The sequence below is a fragment of the Xenopus laevis genome, chromosome 5L, assembly GCF_017654675.1.
Source record: "Xenopus laevis strain J_2021 chromosome 5L, Xenopus_laevis_v10.1, whole genome shotgun sequence".
Lineage (NCBI taxonomy): Eukaryota > Metazoa > Chordata > Amphibia > Anura > Pipidae > Xenopus > Xenopus laevis.
In genome coordinates, this window is record NC_054379.1 from 67201482 (window position 1) to 67219800 (window position 18319).

Below are 18319 nucleotides of genomic sequence, written 5' to 3' on the forward strand. Positions count from 1 at the left end.
ATTAAGCTGGCCATAGACGCAAAGATCCGATTGTATGAATCATCGATCGATCGGACTTCCCCATCTCCCGACAACTAACCCGACCTCTAACCATCCTGATCAAATAAAGTAGAAAAGGACAGATCAGCCGATGTTCTGCCCCTGACAGCAATCGTACGAATGTTATGTCCGTCAAAAGCTAGTGACAGTCTCCCTCTAAAAATCGTATGATCGGCAATACATGCAGAGATATTATCGGCAGACGACAGAAATCTTTTAACCTGTCCGATCAGCCAAATGACTGATCTGCGCCGGACAAAAAATGTCAGGACTCTCCTGACACGGTCTGAAAATTGCACGAATCCTCGTTTCGTACGATCAGCTCTTTGCATCTATGGCCAGCTTTAAGGTATGGAGATCTAAATTGAGGAAAAATCCCCAGGTCCTAAGCATTCTGGATAACAGGTCCCATACTTGTATTATTAAATGTCATATAAACAGCTTATGACACCTGTAACCACCTGGCTAATGCTAATGTTTTTTTTTTTTGCCTTCCTCTGGATAAACTAGCAGTTAGGCAGGTTAAAAGGTTGAACTTGATGGATGTGTGTCTTTTTTCAACCTAACTTACTATGTTACTATGTTACTTATATTAGTAGAAACATTCATATATACAATTGTTAAGATTAATTTGATTTTTATTTCATTTTACTACAACATCAAAAAAAAAATCACAATTTCATTTCATTCAATTTTGGGTTCTTTTGGAAACAGAGCAGTTTAAACATGTTGTAAAATCAAGGTTTATAAAGCTTAAAACTGTCAATTGTTAAACTCATATACAGTTAAACCTATACATGCACCAGCTAGAAAAGAACCTTGAAGTCTGAAAGGAATTATTTAAGCAAACAACCTAAGCAAACAACTGAATTTATGAGTAACTTTTCACTTTCTATGTTCTGTAATACTGTAGTTTCTACTTTTTCTGGGCAACCTTATTTTTTTTCAAGATTTGGTGATGGGCTACTGCTGAATCAGATGCCGATATATAGTTTGTGTTTGTAAAATAAATTCCCTAAATAAATAATAATGTTAGAATCACCCTACAGAAAAAACATGAAAGCTATTCATAAAAAATAATTTATGGCAATCTATAATATTGCTAGATGGTTTGTAGATATTGTGCTTATTTCTTAATATTTGTGTAGATAATATCAGTGTAAAAGTAGGCGCTAAACAGCAATATACTGTGTGTGCAATTGCCAACACAGCTCCTGTGCTATAGTAAGGAGATCTAAATGTGTCTGTTGAAGAATCCCTTTGGGGGCCCTGTAGCTATTTTTAAGCCTGGATATGCGTCATCAGTGGGTATTTTCTCTAGTGACTCTAGCTGACATCAGTAGGTCTCCTCCTGCACCCTGTATCAAGGAGTGACTTGTGATTGATGGAAGTCACGGCTGCTGTTTGGATTTTTTTTTATTGTCGCATGGGAGAGAATAACAGGAATTTCTAGTCGGTTGCATTTTTTGAATGGCTGGAGACACAAGGTTGCTGCTCAGAATAATGCAGGTAGTACTGATTCACTGTTTTGCGAGGGTGGCTTTGGGGATAGGCAGAGGGAGAGACAAGATGAAAGGAGGGGATATCCGCTGCCTCGTTTGTTTGGAAACCTTTTTTTATCTCTATGCTTCTGATTAGTGGGGAAAGGAAAACAAACCGTGTGCTTGCTTCCCTTGTCACTAATGCAGGAGGCTTGGGAGTGCAGCAACTGCTGTGTGTGACCTTGGGTAAGTCACTTTCTCTGCTTCTGTTTTAGAGATGAAGTGTTTGATTGTAAGCTCTTTGGGACATGTCATATTTTCTGTGTTAAATCATATTGATTGCAGATTTATGTTTGTGTTTAAAAATAATTCTGATTAGGAACTTTAATTTAGTTGATCTTGATTTTAACATAAACATTGTTATAGTTTCCAATTTTGCACTATACTAGTTGTTCAGCACCTTGCTTGCTGGTCCCTAGTAGTAAGGCAATTCATTTATGTAAAAAGGTGCAACAGGAAAATCATTGCTACTGAAAGGGCAAAGGTAGAGAAATTCACTGGGCTTAGCTACTCTGCCCTTTATTACACACTGTAATACCTTGTACACCTTTCCCACATAGCACATTGTGTTCAAAGGCAGCTATCTTTGTACTGTGATTCATGGCCCTCCTAAGAGATAACACACACTCTTGGTTTCACCTGTAGTCCCAAACTGAAAGACTTTCTTTATACATTCATTTGAAACTGATGTACTCTTTTTTATTTTTATAAATGTAGTGACATGAAAAGGGAGTTAATAGGTTGGATGGAATTCTGACCCCAGACATTGCAGCTCAATGTTTATTTTTGAGTATGGATTGCGAACTACTATCAACAAAAGTACTGAACTAAATATGGGATGTGTAACTAACTGCAACATTTAGCCAATGTTAAACTAAAAACTCACCATCCTGTGGTTAAGCAAATGAAAGAGAGTGGCAGATTTGGCATTATGATGTTTTGTGATGTATTATATGAACTAGAGTAGTTAGTTTGCTGCTACTAAATCATACCTCCCAACTGTCCCTTTTTCGGAGGGACAGTCCCTCTTTTGACAGCTCAACCCGCAGTCCCTCATTTGTACTGGAAAGTCCCTCTTTTCTCTGCACTGAACAGCCAGAAAAAGAAACAAAGTTTCTCACTTAATTGGCTTTTAGCAGAGAGCCCAGAACAGCTAACAGGTGCAAATAAGATACTTTGTAACAATTTTGAGACACAAAAACACAGTTTAGATAAGGAGAAATATTTTCAAACTTTCATAACCTGCCAAATTTTGTAAAACAAACATGGTAATTAGGGGGTGTGGCCACAGAAAGGGGTGTGGTCAAAAATTTGCTGCGCTACGTGCGGAAAAAAAATTTTGTCCCTCTTTTTACTTCCAAAATGTTGGGAGGTATGACTAAATAATTATTGTGCTAGAACTCCTAATATTCTCTGTGAGGGTGAGACACATTTGAATCACTATGTCTGTATGTTTTGACAACGCTATAATACCATAGCAATACTGTAGCATAGTTCATCCATATCATATGTAAATTACAACATTATTCTGAGATCACAGAAATACTGTAGCATTGTTCTACCGTCACATTTTAATGGTATAACAATTGGTAGCAGTATTATTCCTGTAGTGTATTTAAAGGAGGTTTTCTTATGCCAAAAACTATTTTTGCATAATGAAAATGTAATTCTAACTAACATTCAATATACATTATAGTGGATCTAAACACTGCTGCACAGCACTGCTCCAACCACACTTTGCTCAGTTGTTGCTTGACTACAAATCCCAGAATAATTAAACACATTACCAAGGTTATGAAATGCTGGGAACTGTAGTCCAATAACATCAGGGTTGTAGTCTTAAAGCAATATTGCACAATAAAATATGTTTACAGATTTATTATTCACAGCCACCGACTACATTAATATACAAAGTAATCCTAACATAAGAATCCCATATGATCTCTGTAAATCTGGCTTCATGTTCTTTGTTGGAGTTTGAAGCAATAAACATATTTTTCACAGCACTGAACATTTGCCCATTAGAACCCCTTATCACTAGTAGTTATAAAGTTGTTTGTAAGGATAGGGGCACACTAGCACTTCTTGTTGCCCTATTGAGAGGCACTGCATTTGCCTGTGTGGAGCTACACTGAGCAGATATCTGCACAGAAACATAAAAGTTAGCATTTTTGTGAAGCTCTACACAGGTCAATGTGCCAAAATCCACCCAGTGTAGCTAGACACAGGCCAGGGTTGTGCCTGTCAAGGAGCTACTTAGAAGAGAGGATGACAGGATCCACTTTCCTCCGCCGGTGGATGATCTACTTAGTGTTCCTATACACCAATGGTTTAAATTGTAGTTATGTTTACAAATAGCATTAATGTATTTTGGAAAGTTGCTTACAATTACATTTGCTTCCATTATGAAAAAACTGTTTATGGATGCAGGTCCCTTTAAACCTGACAAATGTAGTAACTGGTAAGACAAAAAAGCCCCACATGTAAAGTCTTGCTTTTCTTTGCTGAAATCCACCGAGGGTGTTCGCTCCAGAGCCGACACAAAGCTTTCGGATGCGAACAGAGAAGAGGATTCGCGGACAGTCCAGATTTTGGCAGCTCAGCCCAAAGTCCCAGTGTCTTACTGTAAATGACTTTTAAGGATCTCCGGCACCGATGCAAGAAAAGTATACAATGTTTCTATTTTAGTAAAAAGCTTTTGACAAAGAGCCCATAATACTCAGCACCTGCACTTATATACATTTGTAACGATTAAAGATAAGCAAAAATACAACTGTAACTGTTTAAGATAAGTTCTTGGGAAACTGTGACTTAAAGCTTAAAGGGCAATTTCACCTTCATTAGCAAAACACATAAAATATGTACCTAAAACCCACAGAAATGTGTTCAAACTTTACATAACCTGCCAAATTTTGTAAAATGGACATGTTATTTAGGGAGAGTGTCCACAAAATGGGCGTGGTCAAAAAATTGGGATGTAGAATCATGTCATATAATTTTATGGAGATGCAATTCGTTTGTCTTGTTGTACATCTCTTTGTGTACTCTACTATCTTCTCTTATGCCATGTGTCTAATCAATAGCTACATAGCTTATTACTTATCACTTAAGGTGGCCATAGACGTAACAATTACGATCTTTTTTGGAAAAGATCTTTCCAAGAAAGATCGTTCGTTTCAATACACACTTGTAGAGCTGAATTGTCAGATATACAGGTAGATGTACAGGTAGAAACAATAGAATTCTACCTGTATCTGACAATTCAGCACTAACAATGGCCCATGTTTGGGTGGCTTCAAAGGCGCCGATCAAAATTTTCCATTCAGCCCGATCGACGAGCTGACCGATATTCAAGTCTTCTGCCGATATCGGTCGGCTCTTTTCCCACCATTCACGCACCGAATATCGTATGAAAAGTAGTATCTGTATAAACCAAAACATGTGGAGCTTTTATATTTTTTTTGTAGATTCAGCCACTGGCTCTTGCGTAGAGCAGAGTAGATATTTCTGCAATGTTTACAGATTAAAAAGACTGCAAAAAATATGCAGATGCATGCTTCACATAGATCAACCAAATAGACTTAACTCTAGTTATAGAAAGAAAATACAAAACTGTATTATACAGAAAACCCATAGACTGTAATGGCATGCAGTACCATATCTTCAACATACAGCTCGACCATGGGCCTGATTTATTCCTCCGCGATAATGAAAAATTAAGATTAGCTTCAGATAATATTACAGTTTCTGAAATAATCAAGTTTATCTTCACTATCCCTCTCTCATCATCTGTTTCTCCTCAGATGAATGATCCAATATATCTTTATGGGGCTCCTTTTGCCTAAAAGATGTTTTAGAGCTCACTATTAAAATCACCAGAAATCCTGTCTCTCTACATGCAGAATTTTATTTTGTTAGATTTTGTTAGTACTGGAATCAGTTATTTGAGTGTGCTCAAATACATCTGCTAGGAAAGAAAGCCCCCCTATAAGATATAGTGAATCTAACTGTCAATGACTATCTGACACCCAACTGCTGAATGAAGAGAGAATGAAGAGAAACTGATGCTGAGAGAGGGATGGTGAACATAAACTTTATTACTTAAGAAACAATGCAGAATTTTTAATTGATTGTATTTAGAAAGCTTCTTACTTCAGCATGAGGAAGCTTATACTAAATTTTCATTTTCGCTATAGTTCCCCTTTAATTATACAAGACTAGATTTTGTTTGTGTATTTTTACAGAAAACCAAATTTGATTTGGGGATGCTGTTGTATTGCGAAAGCACTTAAATCTTTAATAATAAGATTTAAAGATGCATTGAAATGTATTTTGACACTATACAGGTATGGGATCCGTTATCAGGAAACGTTATCCAAAAAGCTCGAAATTACAGAAAGGCCTTTTCCAATAGAATCCATTTTATCCAAATAATCACATTTTTTTTTTAATTATTTCCTTTTTTTCTGTATTGCTAAAACATTACCTTGTAACCAAAAACAGCACTTAATTACAGCATAATTGCTGCTGTGAACGGTAGTTGTATCTGATGCAATTCATCATCATTCATTACGTCAAATTCATCAAATTAAGTGCGATTGCACTTGTACTGGAACAAGCAACACATTTGTGCTGAAAAATTTCCAATGATTGGTGCTTGGTTCTTTATGGGTGTAGCTTTATATTAACACTATATACAATAGTAGCCAATATATATGTGTGTGTGTGTGTGTATATATATACAGCTATCAGCACTGCCTTTAGGGACAACTGCACAACGAAACCAGTGGCGAAACATTTTTTGGAGAAGGGGCATCGTTTACCCACTTTCAAATATATTGGCATAGACCATATACCACCACCCCGGAGAGGCGGTGACAGGTCAAAAATGCTTCTCCAGAGAGAATGTTTTTGGATAAAAAAACTTAATACAATGATGCCTAATGGTCTCAATGAACAGTTGTCCCTTTCATGTTTCCTCAGTGAAAGATGAGGTTTACATGCTTTTTTTCTGCATTTTTGTTTTTGGTTTTAAAGGACATTAAGACTGTCAAACTATGTAATAATGATTGTTGAACTAAGGTATAATTGAATATTATTGTGCAACCACGTATTAACACCATCAGTTGGGTGGATACATGGATACATCTTTGTGGGATGTTAATTATGAATTAATAACATTTAGCATTGAGACAGCCTTAATTGTTTTCCATGTGTGATATATGTCGGTGATCTCATTTCCTGTCTTTCAATAGGTGTGGGTATAAAAAATGCTGTTTGTGATCACATGTTGCATCTTGAAAACGGTCCAAGACCCGGACCGAAACGTCGATACATGTGAATTTTAACATTTGATAAATAAATTAACTCGTTTTAAAAAATTTCCAGTGTGCGCTGTTAACTACAACCGGATTTCTATCTATATATATATATATATATATATATATATATATATATATATATATATATATATATATATATATGTATGTATGTATGTGTATATATATATATATATGTATGTATGTGTATATATATATATATATATATATATATATATATATATATATATATATATATATATATATATGTTTTTTGTCTTTGTTTTTTCCTTTTAAGGTAGCAGAATTTTGTGCGTTATGCAGAAAGGCATTAATATCTGAATATATCTTTGTGTAAGAAATTTGTACTACAATAAACTACTCCTGAGAAGCTCTGTGTGAGCAGGTGCTGTTTGTAGTCCTTATGGCACAGTGTATATACAAATAAATAGGTAACGGGTCAGGAGAACTGTCAGAATGATGAACAGGCCATGGGAACTGCAGTCTCTGGAACTCCCAATGTAGGTAACTGGAGACAAAAACCTAATTTGATCCTGCCAATAAAGAAGCGGCCTGTTACATAATGCATGACAATGCATATTGTACTTGTCTATGCCACATTATTTGCATTCTTGTCTCCTGGTGTTCTACCCAAATATAGAAAAAGTATTGAACTGTAAATATCGTTATTAAAGTGATCAGCAATTTCTTTACTTTCAGTAATATCTTTCAAATACAAAATTTGTGTAAAAATATATACCTGTATGTATTATATTACACAGCAGTCAACAGTTTGTGTGTGTGTGTTATCTGTATTGTTCTTGTGAAAAACTATATAGATGAAGCCACTTGGATTTGTGCGTTAAATGTGTCATGACTCAGGGTTAATTGAAGAAACTGTGTTATCTAAAGTCATCTTAACTCATTTAATGCATTTAACCTTTTCATTAGCATACCAAAGCACCATTGTTCACAATGGTGAACTATTTAATTAGATGGGATACTGTGACGCAGTTTTCTGTGTTAAATTAGATAAATTGGATATCTGGGTTTAGTTATTCTGTGTCAAACCAAAGAGGCTTCATCTGTAGGTGCTACATAAACAAAACAGTAGATATTCATCTCATTGCTCCCTGTGGTATCTTTGCAGCTTGATTAGGAAGTCAGGAGTGCAATAATAAATTGCTACACTCAGGGGCCTATTTACCATTCTGTGTAAAAGATTGGGAAAAAAAATTACCGATATAGTTGCCCATAGCAACCATTCAGCATTTCGGGGGATGTTTTTCACCAGTTTTACACAGCATGATAAATAGGTCCCTCATTGTGCAGCATAACACCCAAACAAAACACATTTAAGAGGGGATGTAATGAAAAGTCGCAAGAGTTATTTAAAATAGCATTTTTGTTAATGTTTAGCACTGCTTACAATAAAATTAGTTGTTGGCGAATATTACGTTGCGCATATTCTGGCAAATGTCACTTCAAAAACATGAAAAGTACAACATTGTTGGCATAGGAGGTGGAATAAGGAGCTAGCCATCTCTATATGAGATCAACTAATATATATATTTATATAATTTTTAGTTTACATTTTAGTTTTTACTTTCTAAGCACTCTTGGTAGCCATCCCAAACAAAAAAATCACTCTCCGCCTCTGATTGCTAATGACATAGAGTAAGAGTGATTAAATCCACATAGGAATGCTCATTTATAAGCACAAGTTCAAAGTGTTAAAATGGACTCAAATTTAGCGCACATTGGATCCTATTCAGAAAGGTACGTTCCACTATACATGCTCTTTTGAAACTTGCAGCAAGTGTCGCTGTGTCCCTTCAGATTGCTTTGATGGAATTATCATCAGACTGGACATAGTGGTACCCATAGTGGCTTGCTTTAATAGCCATACCTTACTTATATAAAGTCAGTTAGACAATAATGCATCTGTGAAATTACTCCATTTGAAAACAAATGCAGGAGAAACTGTTTGGCACGGCTTTTATAAATAGGCCTGGAGTGTCACATCCATGATTTCATAGGACTCATAGGGGTTGCAGTGGATCTGCTTTCCTCAGTTTTTGATCAGCCGTGTGACTCAAACTCTATCGCAACAAACGTGCCATGTGCCATTGCCCTTACAGAGTAAAAAAAAGTCTATTTTTGGTGTATGATCTGAAAACTGAACTAAAGAGTTTGTAAGATTAACAACCCCTTTAGAGGGAAGTACTCTAAATAGTCTCTTTAATTTCAACAATAATGTATACACAATGAGTTGTGTGGTCAGTATCTGATGGATATTTTTTAGGTAAAATAAAGTATTAAAGTATTTTAGTTAGTGGGCCAGTCCAACACTGCTTCTAAGCAATTTTTCAATTGGTCCTCATTATTTATTTATAGTTTTTTTTAATTATTTGCCTTCTTCTGATTTTTTCCAGCATTCAAATGGGGGTCATTGACCCCATCTAAAGAGAATGCTCTGAAAGGCTACAAATGTATTGTTATTGCTACTTTTTCTTTCTTATCTTTCTAGTAAGGGCCTCTCCTATTCATATTCCAGTCTCCTATTCAAATCAGTGAATGGTTACTAAGGTAATTTGGACCCTAGCATCCAGATTTCTGAAATTGCAAACTGGAGAGCTGCTGAATTAAAAGCTAAGTAACTAAAAAAGAATGAAAAGCAATTGCAAATTGACTCAGAATTTCTCTATATTATACTAAGAATTAATTTAAAGGCGAACACAAGTTTTTATTTAAGTGTGTCTCCTGCAGGTCTCTCATATTATGATGTTTATAGATGTTTATAGACAAAGTCTTTAAAATGCTGCTTAATAAATATACTTGTCAGTTTATTTCACTTGAAAGCAAGGAACGTAGTTGCAGAGCAAAATCGTTTTGGTTCAATAGAAGCGTTGGTGTTGAGTGGGTAAGAAAAGACATGCTTTTAAGGCTTTCAAGTTAGCTGGGAAAGCCTAATCATTTATAAAGTACAAGGAGGCCAATAAATCATGCAAAGAAGCTATAAGGCAAGCTAAAATTGATATAGAAAATTATATTGCAGCAAGCAGTAAAAAAAAATTCAAAATTATTTTAAAATATGTTAATAGTAAAAAAATGAAACAGGAAGGGGTGGGACCCCTTACTATCAGAGGGGGGTTAGAAAGCGCAGATTGTGAACTCATATTTTTCATCTGTCTACACAAATGAGGAACCAGTAAGTGAAGGTTTCCTTCTTAATAGTCCCAATTCTAGTAATACAACTAATGATGCATGGTTCACACATGAGGAAATTCAAAAGAGACTAGAACATGTTAAGATTAACAAAGGTCTGGGGCCAGATGGTATTCATCCCAGGGTACTTAGAGAGCTAAGCTCTGTGATTGCCAAACCTCTTTACTTAATTTTTCAGGATTCATTGATCTGGCGAATTGCTAATGTGGTGCCTCTATTCAAAAAAGGATCCAGTTTTCAGCCTCAAAACTATAGGCCAGTTATTCAGTGGTAGGAAAGCTATTCGAAGGGTTAATAAAGGATAAGATACTGGACTTCATAGCAAATCATAATACTATGAGTTTGTAACAGCATGGTTTTATGCGTAATAGATCTTGCCAGACTAACTTCATTTATTTTTTATGAGAAGGTAAGTAGAGACCTTGATTCTGGGATGGCAGTGGATGTGATTTACCTAGATTTTGCTAAAGCATTTGATACAGTGCCACACAAAAGGTTACTGGTTAAATTAAGGAATGTTGGCCTGGAACATAGTATTTGTACCTGGATAGAGAACTGGCTAAAAGATAGACTACAAAGAGTGGTGGTAAATGGAACATTTTCTAATTGGACCAGTGTTGTTAGTTGAGTACTGCAGGGTTCTGTACTAGGTCCCTTGCTTTTCAACTTGTTTATTAATTACCTGGAGGTGGGCATTGAAAGTACTGTTTCTATTTTTGCAGATGATACTAAATTGTGCAGAACTATAGGTTCCATGCTGGACGCTGTCACTTTGCAGAGTGGTTTATCTTTGTTGGAAAACTGGGCAGCAAACTGGAAAATGAGGTTCAATGTTGAAAAATGCAAGGATGGCAAAAATAATATAAATGCAAGTTATATACTAAATGGCAGTGTGTTGGGAGTTTCCCTAAATGAGAAGGATCTAGGGTTTTTTTGTAGATAACAAGTTGTCTAATTCTGGACAGTGTTATTCTGTGGCTACTAAAGCAAGTAAAGTTCTGTCGCATAAAAAAGGGCATTAACTCAAGGGATGCAAAAATAATTATGACTCTTTATAGGTCCCTGGTAAGGCCTCATCTGGAGTATGCAGTGCAGTTTTGGACTCCAGTCCTTAAGAGGGATATAAATGAGCTGGAGAGAGTGCAGAGAGAGAGAGAGAGAGTGGAAGACTTAAATTATGAGGGTAGACTGTCAAGGTTGGTGTTGTTGGAAAAAAGGTCGCTTGTGAGGGGACATGATTACACTTTACAAGTACATTAGAGGACATTATAGACAAATAGCAGGGGACCTTTTTACCCATAAATTGGATCACCGTACTAGAGGCTATCGCTTTAGACTAGAAGAAAAGAACTTTCATTTGAAGCAACGTAGGGGGTTCTTCAAAGTCAGGACAGTGATGTTGTGGAATGCACTGCTGGGTGATGTTGTGATGGCTGATTCATTTAATGCCTTTAAGAATGGCTTGGATGATTTTTTGGACAGACATAATACCAAAGGCTATTGTGATACTAAGTTTTATAGTTAGTATAGGTATTGGTATATATAAGTTATGTGAAAGTAGGGAGGGGTGTTTGTATGGATGCTGGGTTTTCATTTGGAGGGGTTGAACTTGACGGACTTTGTCTTTTTTTCAACCCAATTTAACTATGTAACTATGTCTGTTGAAAAACTGCAAACTTTTTACAGTGTATGTCTCTGTACTGTCCATAGTACCCTTACTGACGTTCGTAGGTTTAGAACCAAGCAATATGCAGGCACAAGAATCTACTACTCTGTATCAGCTAATGAGGCCCAAATTACTAGCAAAGAGTATAAAAATCATTGCCATAAAATACTGCCCTTTGGCAAAGCAATCCTGTCCGAATTCATGCAGTTACTTTGAACATTAAAACCCACTTGTTACTATTTAATTCAGAAATGGCTTTATGTACAGTAGCTTAATGTTTGCAGTCTAATTAAGTATTGTGGCTCAACATTCCCAATGATAATGAGAGAACAGATTGGCATTACTCTTTAGCAATTAACCCTTCATTTTTGAACACACTAAAATGAATATTAGCAGTGATGTGTACTTTTTCAAAAGTCAGGTGATATGTTTTGTATGGTAGTGTGTAACTGTATTTAGTCAGAACAGTTTTTCAGCCAAGCAGGGGAACTTCTGGGTCTGCTATTGTCTGAGACAGCAGACCTGATTCAACCACCCTCTCACCCAACATCTTTATGGTAGACAGCTCAGTTTCTTTATCTACTATAAACAATATGTATTTCTTAGGGTAAATTCACACTGGGCGATTCGAGGAGATTTAGTCACCTGGCAACTAATCGCCTCCTCTTTGTGGTGACCAATCTCCCGAACGCCATCCCTCACTCTTGCGCTGGCTAAAATGAAAAATTGCCTGTACTTGTCTTTTTTCGGTTTCCTTTCTGAAAACAGAAGCCACATCTTGCTTTATGGTAGGTGATATAGAAAAAACACAAAGACAAAGCAGGTGTAATTACCATTTATCTAAAAGGAACATTAACATCAAAAAATTGTAAAGGAATGACAACATAATGTACTGTTATCCTGCACTGGTAAAACTGGTGTGTTTGCTTTAAAAACACAACTATAGTGTACATAAACAAACTGCTGTGTGGCCCAGGGGGCAGCCACCCAAGTACAGGAGACACAGTACTGAAAAATCCTATTTAATACTACATACCTTATCTATCTGCTGTGTATCCTGTGCCTTTTTTCCTTTTTTAGCTTTAAATGGCTACATAACAGCTTGTTTATATAAACTATAGTTGTGTTTCTGAAGCAAACACACCAGTTGTACAAGTGCAATATTACATTATATTTTCATTACATTATATATTTATGACTTCAAAACATTTTTCTTTTTTGGTGTTACTGTTCCTTTAAGGGTGATGAAACACATGGCTATTTGTCCTGTGTCAGGGAAACTGTCTCTCCCATGGGTAACAAAATTGCCTGAAAATTCCTTTCTGTTGGGAACTGGGGAGCACAGTCTCCTGAAGGCGATCAAGTGCCCCATGTTCTATGACACTGGAGGTTCATTAACTTGTTTTACACTGCTACATGGAATGCTGGCGGTACCAAACTGCTTCCTGTAGCTCATTTATTCACTTTAGGGAAAAATGTTCAGGCTGGACAGCACCTGTATGGCAAATGTTTTAGATTCAAATGAATGGTCACTGCAAAAGGCAGCTGGTGTCAATATTCAGTGCTTAAATAAAAAAAAATTTAACTGTGCAAAAAAAAAAAAAAATGTATAGGTCTCTTTTCATATGCAACTTCAAAGATGTTTCAGTTCAGTGTTTTTATATAGCTATGTTGCAAGCAGCAGTCCCAAGGATGTGAACAAATTTTTCCAATATATACAGCATCAGCTGTATAAATGACACCAAGTGCCTCTGACAATGGAAGATGGTTTTAGGAATTTCTTCCATTCATATAAAGTTTGATAAAAGGATATGCTCACAGCAGGACTGGAAAATCCAAGGTATATTGCTTACACGAGTTCCACATTCCTTGCAAGCATGCTTTGACCCATGCTGCAAATCTTCAACATCTGCTTGAAACTCCAGGCCTTTCAGATCCAGCAGAAAAGATTGCTATTGCACTTAAATCTTGTTTGTGTGAATGTGAACATTTTATGTTTCCATGCTTGTTTCATTTATAGTGCATCTTTGATTCAACCAAAGTAAGTTTTTTTAAAGGGATTCTTTCATGATTTTTATGGTGTAATTTTATATTTTTTAATTCTTCCATGTAAAATTTAATTCCTGAACCAACAAGCATATTTTTTTAGTTATAATATTGGTGTGTAGACAGCCATCTCAGGTCATTTTGTCTGGTCATATGCTTTCAGAAAGAACTAGTGCTGCACTCTGAGTGGCTATTGTTTCTTCTATTCAGTGTAACTGAAGGAGTCGCAGTGGGACATGGAGTTTTACTACGGAGTGCTTTTTTTATATCTACCAGGGAGCTGTAATCTGGTTACCTTGCTATTCTGTTGATCAGCTGCTGGGGGGGGGGTGATACCACTCCAACTTGCAGTGCAGCGGTAAAGAGTGACTGAAGTTTATCAGAGTCACATGACTTGTGGCACCTGGGAAACTGACAATATGTCTAGCCCGATGTCTAATTTCAAAATTAAATATAAGAAAATCTATTTGCTCTTTTGAAAAAATGGATTTCAGTGCAGAAGTCTGCTGGAGCAGCACTATTATCTGATGGGTTTTGAAAAAAAAGCACGTTTTCCCAAGACAGTATCAATTTAATCTTTACTTTTTAGATAAGTCGAAGGGATCCTTTCTATATCAATATTGACTATGACAATAAATGTTTTCATATTTAGCTTCCCTTAAATTTTAGGGGCAGATTTATCAAAATGTGAGCTTAATAAATAAAAATTCACCCAAGTTCTGTTCATTCCTGTGGAATTTTTAGAACCAGATTTGTCAAATGATGAGTACTAACTTTCAACCATTGATAAATGCAATTCTAAAAATCCCATAGGAATGAATAGAATGTGGGTTCTAAACTCACATTTGGAATCTGCCCCATAGTGTGATGTAGTGAATGCCATTCTGAGGCAATTTGAAATTGATATGAGGTTTTTTAAAAATATTTATTTATATTTATTCTTCAGCAACTCTCTGACCTGGAAGTTTAACAGCTTTCTGCTTGATTTCCCTAAGCCTAATGGCACATAGGGAGATTTGTGGCCCACGTTTAAATCACCACTAGTGATGAGTGACTTTTTTTCACCAGCCATGGTTTCACTGCAAAATTCCACATTTCACCATCTGCATATTTTTTCACAGAGCTTTGGCAAAAATTCTCTGCAGCAAAAAAAAGACGCCAAGACAAAAATGTTGCAGAAACAAAAAAAAGTCCCCATAAGAAAAAATGCCCATTGACTTTAATGCATTTGGACAAAAAAGTCACAGAGACAAAATAAGTTGTCACATTGGAGCGTAAAAAATTGTTTGGTGTAAAAAATGTTTGTCACCCATTGACTTCAATGCGTTTTGCAAATTTTTAAAAGTTTTGTGAACTTTTTGCTGAATTCACTCATCACAAACCATCACTACCGTGGGCAACAAATCGTCCTGAGGGAAAGATTTCTTCTGGAAAGGCAAGAAACACATGCTGCAGCACTCCAAATCCTGTGAAAGTAGTTTATTGTGCAAACAAACTGGGCATTGGCCACGAAACGTTGCCTAGTTTGTTGGCACAATAAACTACTTTCACAGGATTCGGAGTGCTGCAGTGTCTGTTTCTTGGAGTTATATGTTGGTCCCTGGCAGAGGGGCCAGCAGATTGCACCCAACGCTAGTTGTCATCACCCGCATTTGATTCTCCTGGAAAGGCATTTCTCCCTGTGTGCCATTAGCCTTACAGGTAGTAGAATACATGAATAAGGATAACACTAAGGCTAATGCCAGACAGGGAGAATCAGCCCCTATGCTAGCATTAGCCTTCTGCCCTGCATGCACCAGGAACAATTGTGTTGGCCTGGGTGCATGCACACATGGTGGATTTTGGTGTGAGAATGCAAGCTGTTGTGTTTCGTACAGGGGTGGTTCACCTTTAAGTTAACTCTTAGTATGTTCTAGAATGGCTTATTCAAAACAACTTTTCAATTGGTCTTTATTTATTTTTTACAGTTTTTGAATTATTTTCCTTCTTCTTACTCAATAGGGGTCACTGACCCCATCTAAAAAACAAATGCTCTGTAAGGCTACACATTTATTGTTATTGCTACTTTTTATTAATCATCTTTCTATTCAAGCCTATCCTATTCATTTTCCAGTCTCTTATTCAAATCCGTGCATGGTTGCTAGGGTAATTAGGACCTAACAACCAGACAGCTGAAATTGCAAACCTGAGAGCTGCTGAATAAAAAAAAAAATTAATAAATCAGAAACCACAAATAATAAAAAATGAAAACCAATTGCAAATTGTCTCAGAATATAACTCTCTCTCATACTAAAAGTTCATTTAAAGGTGAACAACCCCTTTAAGTAAAAAGAACTCAGAGCTCAGGACTGTTATAATCCAATAAAAACTATAGGGCTGAGGAGAAATTCTTCAGTTCAATAGCAGTGTAATTTATAAAGGTGTATATGATTTTAAATGACACAATTTTTAAATGCTCGCTCTCCCAACCCCCGCCTAATGGTGTCTTTGGAAGAGATCATGCTAAATAAAGAGAAAAGCAGGTATGGTCTGTCTCCCCCCAAAGGTAACACTTTCTTTTTTTTTCACTTAGGATAGGACTGACACATGGACACTGCCTTGACGGGGCACGTCAGCTTATGCATGCTTTGTACAAACTTTGTAACTAAAAGTTTTTTTAAGAAAGTTCAGTTGTGCAAGAATATTTTTTTAGGGGGTTATATGTTGAGAGTGCTGGGGCTTACTTGTTTAGTATATATATATATATATATATATATATATATATATATATATATATATATATATATATATATATATATATATATATATATATATATATATACACAAAAGCTATGAATATCTTAAATTATATCCTTATAAACGGTGAGTTCTGATATCATTTCTGTCACATGACTCACTGAAATTTGTGTATTAAAATAAATAAAGTACCCCCAGTTTCAAAATATGAAAACTCCTTGGTAACTTATAATATCCTTATGGGGCAGATTTACTAAGCTCGAGTGACTTCGACCATCAAATTGGTCAAATTCGATCAAATTTGATCGAATCGAATGATACGAACAAAGTAAAAATTTTTGACCATTCGATAATCGAAGTACTGTCTCTTTAAAAAAAACATCAACTTCATACTTCGCCACTTTAAACCTACCGAAGTCCAATGTTAGCCTATGGGGACCTTCCCCTACCGAAGTCCAATGTTAGCCTATGGGGACCTTCCCCAGCACTTTTCTAAGTTTTTTTGCGTCAAATAAAAATCCTTCGATCGATCGCTTAAAATCGCTTGAATCGTTCAATTCGAAGGATTTCATTGTTCGATCGAACGATTTTTATTTGATCCTTCGATCTAAGCTTTTGCTCTAAAATCCTTCGAATTCGATAGGAGTTTACTTTGAGGGTCGAATTTGAGGGGTTTTTTAACCCTCGAAATTCGACCCTTGATAAATCTGCCCCTATATGTTACAAGAGGGGGTACTTTATTCACTATATATTATACTTTACACTTTAAAGGGCACCTATCACCCTAAAAAATAATTCCAAATCCTTTTCAATCATGTTAAGGTGGCCATAGACATGCAGATGTACCTGCTATATCGGACGAACGATCGGATGTCCCAATCTCCCGATCTGCCACTAACCTTTCAGATCAAATAAAGTAGTAAAAGAACAGATCAGCCGATGTTCTGCCCCTACAGTAATCGTATGAAAGTTTATGTCCGACAAAGCTGGTGACAGTCTCCCACTGAAAATTGTCAGATTCAGCAACACATGCAGAGATATTGTCGGCAGCCATCAAAAATTGTCTAACTCTAACCTGTCCGATCGACTGAACGACAGATCGGCATAGCACAACAAATGTCGGGACACTCCACACACGGTCCGAAATTCGTATGCGGCCCGCGACCCCCCTTATGTGGCCCTCCATATCAAAGTCTGCCTGCTATGTCTGTTTACCATTTGTAAAATTTAAAAAGTATCACTACAGAGATTAATTGGCCCCTGCATTGTTTAATCAAATTCACACCGCAATCCCCTCTATTGTTCACACCTGTGATCCTCCTGCATTGTGACACCTCTATTGTTCACATCATAAAGCCATGTACTGTTCACAACTGAGACCCAGACTGAAACTACTCACATTGTTTACCTATTCACACCTTATTCAAAATGCTAATGGGGCACCAGCACTGTGTCACTGTATGTAGTACATCTAAGACTGGTCCTGATTTTCCTGTCTCCTGCTCTGTTCTGTCTTCCCTATGCTCCCTGTGTGTGTCATACTTTGCCTGCTCTTTGCACCCTGTTTTTGCCATACTCTGCATGACCTATGATTCCAATGGAACATAAGCCTGGTATTTGTTCTGCAGGTTTGTTAATATTTGAAAATTGTTGTTAGGGGCCCCTAAGGTGTTTAATCATGTGCTGGGGTACTGTATTAAACAAAGGGGAAGAGGAGGCATATGGATTTAACGGTATGCCTTAAT

At 36.5% G+C, this 18319-nt stretch overlaps 1 protein-coding gene across 3 annotated transcripts in view; it reads left to right on the forward strand.

The window, feature by feature from the left end:
- Positions 1 to 18319, forward strand: part of hivep2.L (human immunodeficiency virus type I enhancer binding protein 2 L homeolog) — a 183232-nt gene that overhangs the window by 78828 nt on the left and 86085 nt on the right. Inside the window, exon 1 of one of the 3 annotated variants that reach the window (XM_041562849.1) lies at positions 1212 to 1548. The exons of the other annotated variants lie outside the window; for them this stretch is intronic. The gene's annotated coding sequence lies outside the window, so the exon portion shown is untranslated. Of the gene's footprint in view, positions 1 to 1211; positions 1549 to 18319 lie in introns of those variants that run through there. 3 annotated transcript variants of the gene reach the window in all.